Genomic DNA, 7,703 nt, shown 5'->3' on the forward strand with positions numbered 1-7,703 from the left:
TATATAGTTGTTTTACCCTCATAATTTTGTACGTTTACAAAAATTTCCAAGAGAGAAAAACTTTGAGAAAGCAGAAGTCACTTGTTTGAGTCAGACGTGAGCAAGAAAGCTTGTTCTTCAGCAATACAGCCGGTCCCGCCTACATTCAGATACCAAATCGAAAGGTACCGTCTCTGTCTCTCTCAACTCTTTTCTTTTTTCACCGCTTTTACATATTTCTTGCAATAAATGGATGCATCACCAATACACACGGCACGACCTAGGTTAGAGTCCAGCCGGTCACCAGGGTCGGCTGAGTCTAGGACTGGGAGTGCCGGCTCGGGGTGTTGGGACCACCCTTTGCCATGGATTCCGACCAGTTATGTGTCTATGCAGGACACCATGGCTCGGACAATGCAGACGGCCACGAACCCGAATTACAGAAGCGAAGGCTCAGGCGGCCAAACGCCTGAGGGAGAAACGTCTGGTCAGGGAAACCAGACGGCTCTGGAGAGATCCCCTCCGCGCGCCCCTTCAACCCCTGCAGACTCTTTTTTGGAAGAGTGCGACCAAGGCGGCGACGAGGCCGCCTCTGCCCCCATAGACCAAAGCGAGGGGGAGACGGAGAGCGACAGCTCCGCCTCTACCTCCGAGAGCAGCGATGACTTGCCCCCTTTTCCGGATAGCGAGGAGGAAGAAAGGAAAAAGTGGAGTGAGAAGGACGATCCTTTCAGCATCCACGTCTCCTCCAAGGACCGAATCCAGATGGGGGAGAACTTAGAGAACTTTAAGAAAATGCACCCGCTTGGAGACGGGTATAAGATCCGGGTGCCGCCTGAGCTGGGCACCATTGCTTGGGGGGATGATCAAGAGAACGCCAACAGCTATTTTGGCTGTTATGAGGCGGCGTTCAAAGCCGGCCTTCACTTCCCCCTTCACCAGGCGGTGAAGGCAATTTTGAGAGGCTACGGCCTTGGGCTCTGGCAACTTACCCCCAACTCCTGGACCAACATTCTGGGGTATGTTGCCACCTGCGAGTTCCAAGGGCTTAACCCCGGCTGGGAGGCTTTTGCAAGCATGCATTACCTCAGCAGAAGCCCAGGCGGCTGGAGAGCGTGGTATACTCTAACCACACAGCCGCAATACATGATGACCTTGGACAAGGTCTCAAAGTTTGATGGCTGGAAGCACAGGTTCTACCTGATGTCAGCCCCAACCAGACGGGAAAATTATGAATTCCGTCTGTATAATAAGAAGCCTGACTTGTTGGGCAGGAAATGCGCTCTTCCCCGGATCCCAGAGGAAGACTTTGACAAAATAATCGAAGCAGACTTTTTCGGCCTCACAGACGCAACTCTGTCAACCGGGGAAACAATAAAAGTCCCTAAGAATTGGATTCCCAAGAGCGCCTGGTTCAGGGATGAATGTTTCCTAGCCGCCTGCGGGCTAGGGCACATGTTTAATAAACGTATGCGCCTGGGTTCACACCGTCTGTAGTATTTTTCTATCGGAATTGATTTATGATTCTGACCAATTTCTTTCTTTTTGCAGAAGAAGCGCTAAACATGTTGCAGTCGGAGAAAACCCCCAAGCGGTCTTCTGCGACCATCCGCAAAGATCTTGCGGAGAAAGCAGCGGCCGAGCTCAGGGCCAAGGTAATGAGCGTCTGACCCTTTCTTAAGTTTATTTTATAAACTGTCTTGCCCGGATACTAACCTTGACTTGTTTATTTTCACAGGGGGGATAAGTTGGGAAATCGTTTGAGAAGAACCTCAAACGGGCTAGAGAGGAGGCCCCAGCCATTCTTAACAAGATAAAAAAGTCCGCCTCTACGTCAACTCCTGGCGCCTCAGCCGGGGCTAAGACGATGCGGATAGCGGGGCGACTCGAGAAGGTAGGCGGCAGCCTGTGCCTTGATCTTGTCAACCCCTCAGCAGCCGCGGGGTTCACCACGCCTGCAAGCGGTTCCCGCTTGGCCGGCTCTGAAGGTAAGAACCCTTTTGAATCCCCGCTTGAGCTGGGGTGGCCTTTACGGGTGAAATCTCACTCCCAACAGACGTCATCCTCAGACGGTCGGCAACAGATAGGTGCTGCCTTAGTTTCGCATTCATCACGTATTGATTGTGGTGCAGATCAATCTCCCCGCTGGCCAGACGTCCAGAAGCACGCTAAGGCCATGCTGGATGCCGTCCGGAAGAGGGATAAGGACAATATCCCTGGGATAGAGACGTTCAATCTTGAACGCATTCTATCCCTTCTGGCTGAGGTAAGAAACTTGTCAATTCAATGTTATTTTTTCCAAGTAATTATCCCGCCTATAATTCTTATACCGCCTGCTTTTTGCAGGCCATGCTGCGGGTGGACGGGCTCAAACGTCCTTATTCCCGCAAACGGGAAGAGGTAAAAAGGGCCAAAAAGTCCGCCATAGACGCTGATAATATTGCTTTCCACTCAACTATCGTAAATGAACTTGAAACTAAAGCAATAATTATGACACAAGCGTCTAAAATCCAGCAGCTGGAGCTAGATCTGAAGGCGGCCGACCAGCGAGTAACGGATGCTGAGACGGCCAAGAAGGGGGCGGAGGAGGCCTAGAAGAAAGCAGACAAGAGCGCCAAACAGGCTGAAGAGGCGCTCAAGAAGACCCAGGCGGACCTTGGCAAACTGAATCCCAAGGTTGAGAGGCTGGAGAAGGATGCTGCTCAAGCTCAGAAAAACTTTGCAACAACCCTGGAGGCGGAGCAAAACCGCCTTGTTGCTGAGAGTGATGCTGACAACGACGCCCGTATGAAGATTGCTTGGGCTGCCTTGTATCCAGACGCTGATTATAGCATCTGGACAATGGCACACAGCTATGCCGAGTACGTGGTGTACTTGAGAGAGCAAGGCGAGCCAGAGCCTGCCTCTTTTGAAGCCTGGCTCAGCAACAATGAGCCGACCGCGCCTGAGCTTCCTGGTCCCGGCGAAGCGCACCAAATTCTCTCAGATGATGAGGAGAAGGGGGAGAACCAAGAGGCTCCGTCTGCAGGCCAGAAGTGACCCCTCAGCGGCAGTATGCCAGTCTTTGCTTTTTTAATTCTTTTTATTCAGCGGTTGTATGCCAAAACTTGCTTTTTCCGGCCTGCGTGCCGAGTATTCTTGTATTTACCGGCTGTGGAGCCGTGTTAATTAACAATTTCTTTCTTCCGGACGGGGTCCGGTTAACATTTGATCCATTACAACCATTTGGTTGGATGGACTTTTATGAATTGCACCGACTAAGTCGGTTTTGATTATTTTGCATTTGAATTTTTAATTTTTGCCTATCTTATGAAAAGCATGCGGCGATTCTTTGCCTAACTAGTCAATAGTCTGGCTGTCCTTGCCCCTAGACGGCTGTGTGATTGGTTTCAATTGGAGCTGGTTGATTGACTTGAAAACGTCTGATGCTGCAAAGAGCATGATATGTTTGTAAGTCAATCAATCATAGTAGTGATTGCCCCAAACCAAGTGCACAGCCGTACACTAACAGGCGTTTCGGTCACTATCCAGATGGCTTATGTCCGTCTTGGTAGAGATTTTATAGCCATTGAACTCTTGCCCCCATTGGGGTGAGGTGCAATTTTTGGAATAAATAACCTAAGTGAGAACTTCAGCCGGTGACCGACTGATGCCTATGGGCATCCGGTATTTAGGAACTTATTCGTTCTTCGTAGGTTATTTTGGTCAGACGGCTATGAGTTGACCAATTTGGTCGTTCAATTTTTGCCGTCTGCATGGATACGTAGAACCGACAGATAATCTGTTCTCTGCGACGATTGCACCCGGAGGGGTGTCGCCGGACGCCTTTGTCCATGTTGGGACAGGCGATTTTATAAAAAGAGCAACCATCCGGCCATTTTATCCTCTGGTCTTGTTTGAGACCGGTTGTGTAGCCACTAAACGTTTTTGTGCTTAGTTTCTTAATCAGTGTTGAATTTACACTAAGTATCGAACTTAGTTTTTTAAGCAAACGAGTCTGTCTGGGTATTACCCAGATGGACAGGCAAATATTTGATCATGCTAAGTATCAAACTTAGTTAGATAAATGGAGAATCCGTCTGAGTATTACCCAGGCGGATAGTCAAACAGTTGAATAAACAAAGTATCCAACTTAAATTGGAGAATCCGTCTGAGTATTACCCAGGCGGATAGTCAAGCAGTTGAATAAAAAAAGTATCCAACTTAAATTGGAGAATCCGTCTGAGTATTACCCAGGCGGATAGTCAAGCAGTTGAATAAACAAAGTATCCAACTTAAATAAACAAGGGATCCGAGCATTATCCAGGCGGATAAACAAATGTAACCTTCACTAAGTATCGAACTTAGTTAGGTAGATGGGGAATCCGCCTGAATATTACCCGGATGGATAGTCAAACGATAACTCAAATTTGCAAACAAAGACTTAATCTTCAATAATTGACTCATTGTTTACAAAAAGTTACCTTCTCAGAAGTAGTACTTTTTTAGATTGTCTACATTCCAAGTTCTAGGCAGGCGCCTGCCGTTTGGGGTTTCCAGGCGGTAGGTGCCGTCCCTTACTTCTTCATAGATCCGGTAGGGACCTTCCCAATTTGGTGTTAGCTTTCCCAATTCATTGGCCCTACCGGTTGCCTCCATTTTTCGTAACACTAAGTCGTCAACTTTCAAAGGACGCTTGTGTACTTTTTTGTTGTAGGCTCTAGTCATTCTCAGGCGGTAAATTTCATGACGCAAGGCGGCATTGCCCCGGCGTTCTGGGAGTGAATCCAATGCCAAGCGCATTGCTTCCCAGTTTGCCTCTTCATCATACAGCATGACTCTGAGAGTCGGCTCGTAGTGTTCGATGGGCAAGACGGCTTCAGCACCGTAAACCATGAGAAATGGGGTTTCACCGGTTGCCCCTTTCGCTGTTGTCCGGATGGCCCATAGGACATGGATTAATTCTTCTGCCCAAAAGCCACCGGCTCTTTCTATTTTCTTTTTAATGCCGTCTGAGATGAGTTTGTTAAAAGCTTCAACTTGGTCGTTTGCTTGGGGCCGGCCAACAGATGCAAAATAACTTGAGATCCCCTGATCTCCCAACCAAGTTTTTAGCTGAGGCGTCTCAAACTGAGGACCATTATCAAATACCATAGACATGGGTACCCCGTACCGGGTGATAACATTCTTCCAGATGAAGGAAATGACGTCTGAGGTCTTGATGTTTTTAACCGCCTCAGCCTCAACCCACTTGGTGAAATAATCCACAGCCACTAAGATATAGCGTTTTCCGCCTGGGGCAGGCGTGTAAGGACCTAGAATGTCCATCCCCCACTTTGCAAACGGGATTGGGCTGTGGATGGCCTTCAGATCAGTAGCCGGACGATGAATAAGTTTTCCAAACTTTTGGCACTTGTCACATTTTTTCACCAATTCCTTGGCGTCTGCCTCAAGAGTGGGCCAAAAGTAATGTCGTTTGGCTCTGACGGCTAGGGACCTGCCGCCTATGTGAGAGGCGCAGAATCCCGAGTGCAAGTCTTCGAGAACTTCTTTCCCCTTTTCTGGGGTGACACACTTCAACAAAGGCTTCAGAAACCCCGCCTTGAAGAGTTCTCCTTTTTTCAACTCGAATCTTGCAGCTTGCTTTTTCAGGACGGCTGCTTCCTGTGGCGAATCAGGAAGTGTGCCGTATGAGAGATAGGCCCGGATGCCATCCATCCAGGTAGAGCTTCGGTCCAGAATTCCAACGGGATCCTCATAGATGCTTCTTTTTTCAAGAACTTCCCAGAAGACTGACCGAAGCGTATCATGGCAGGCGGAAGATGCCAGCTTTGACAATGCATCCGCCTGGTTGTTTTCCGACCTAGGCACCTGATTCAGCCGGAATTCCTCAAGTGCCTTGGTCTCTTCTTTGACTGCCTGAAGATATTTAATCATAGCCGGATGGGTAGCCTCATAACTTCCCTCATACTGGCTAACAACCAATTGAGAATCAGAGTAGGCGTCAATTTTCATGGCCCCTATCGCCTTACACATGCGTATGCAGGCTAGCAGGGCTTCATATTCCGCCTCATTGTTAGAGGCCTGAAACTTGAAGCGTAGTGCATATTCAAATCTGTCTCCTTCAGGAGACTCATAAATTACGCCTGCACCACAGCCGGACTTTGTAGAGCTCCCATCTACATACACTTTCCAAACCTGATCAAGGTTATCCGGAGCCACCGGACGAGTCATTTCTACAATGAAGTCGGCAAACGCCTGGCCTTTCACTGCCTTTCTTGGTTCGTAAGTGATTTCAAGGCTTTGCATTTCAATAGCCCATTTCAACATTCTCCCGGATGAGTCCAAGGTAGACATCGGCCGCTTGAGTGGCTGGTCCGTGTAGATCACCACCGGATGTGCCAAAAAGTAAGGCTTCAATTTTTTGAATTCCATATACAAAGCAAGGCCAAATCTTTCAACCATGGGGTACCGGAGTTCAGCATTTTTAAGAACATGGCTAATGAAGTAAACCGGGAGCTGCACGCCGTCTCGCCCAGTAAGGAGAACGGCACTGAGGGCATGGTCTGAGACGGCTAAGTACATGTACAACGTCTCCCTAGGCAAAGGACTGACCAACCTAGGCAGAGAGTGCAAATGCTCTTTCAACCTCTAGAACGCCGCCTCAGCATCATCCCCCCATTCAAATCTGGTCTTCTTCCTGATTGCTTGGAAGAAGTAGAGACATTTGTCGCCTGACCGGCTGAGGAACCTCCCCAAGGAGGCCAGGCAACCAGTGAGTCTCTGGACTTCCTTGACAGAACGGGGTGACTTCATGTCTATCACCGCCTGTATCTTTTCAGGGTTAGCCTCTATCCCCCTTTGATCAATCAGGAATCCGAGAAACTTCCCAGACTCAACACCAAAGACGCATTTCTTAGGATTTAACATAACCTTATGCCGTCTGAGGGTGGTGAATGTTTCTCGGAGATCAGTAAGGTGATCCGTCTGCTGTTTGGATTTAACTATCATGTCATCAATGTACGCCTCCACATTCCTCCCAATCTGATTAATGAAGACCGTATTAATCATCCGTTGGAAAGTGGCAGGCGCATTTTTCAAGCCAAACGGCATCACAGTATAACAAAATAGCCCCTGATCAGTGACGAAGGCCGTCTTCTCTTGATCTTTCTTCCACAAAGGTATCTGATGGAAGCCGGAGTAGGCATCCATAAAGCTCATCAAGGCGTGACCGGCTGTAGAATCGACCAGACTGTCGATCTTTGGAAGCGGATAACTGTCCTTTGGACACGCCTTGTTGAGGTATGTATAACCAACACACATGCGCCAGGTCCCATTCGGTTTCTTAACAAGGACCACATTGGCCACCCAGTCGGGAAAATTACAGGGCCGGATGAACCTGGCGTCTAGCAGCTTTTTAACTTCGGCAACTGCCGCCTGACTTCTTTCCTCGCCGTGATTTCTTTTCTTTTGCCGGATGGGCTTCTTTTTGGGGTCCACGGCAAGTTTGTGGACAGCAAGATCCGGGCTGACGCCTGGCATCTCCTCCACTTCAAAGGCAAAAATGTCTTTGAATTCCTTCAGCAGAAGGTGCAAGCTTGCACCCAAGGTAGCATGAGCTACCGTCCCAACCTTAACAGTACGTTCTGGACGGCTGTCGTCCAGAACGAGATCAATGCTTTTGCCAGCCGGTTGGGGACGGAGCTCATCTGACCGTTCACCGGTCAGTGATTGCTATTTTTTCT

The sequence above is a fragment of the Chenopodium album genome, chromosome 4 (genome assembly GCF_948465745.1).
Source record: "Chenopodium album chromosome 4, dcCheAlbu1.1, whole genome shotgun sequence".
Classification (NCBI taxonomy): Eukaryota; Viridiplantae; Streptophyta; class Magnoliopsida; order Caryophyllales; family Amaranthaceae; genus Chenopodium; species Chenopodium album.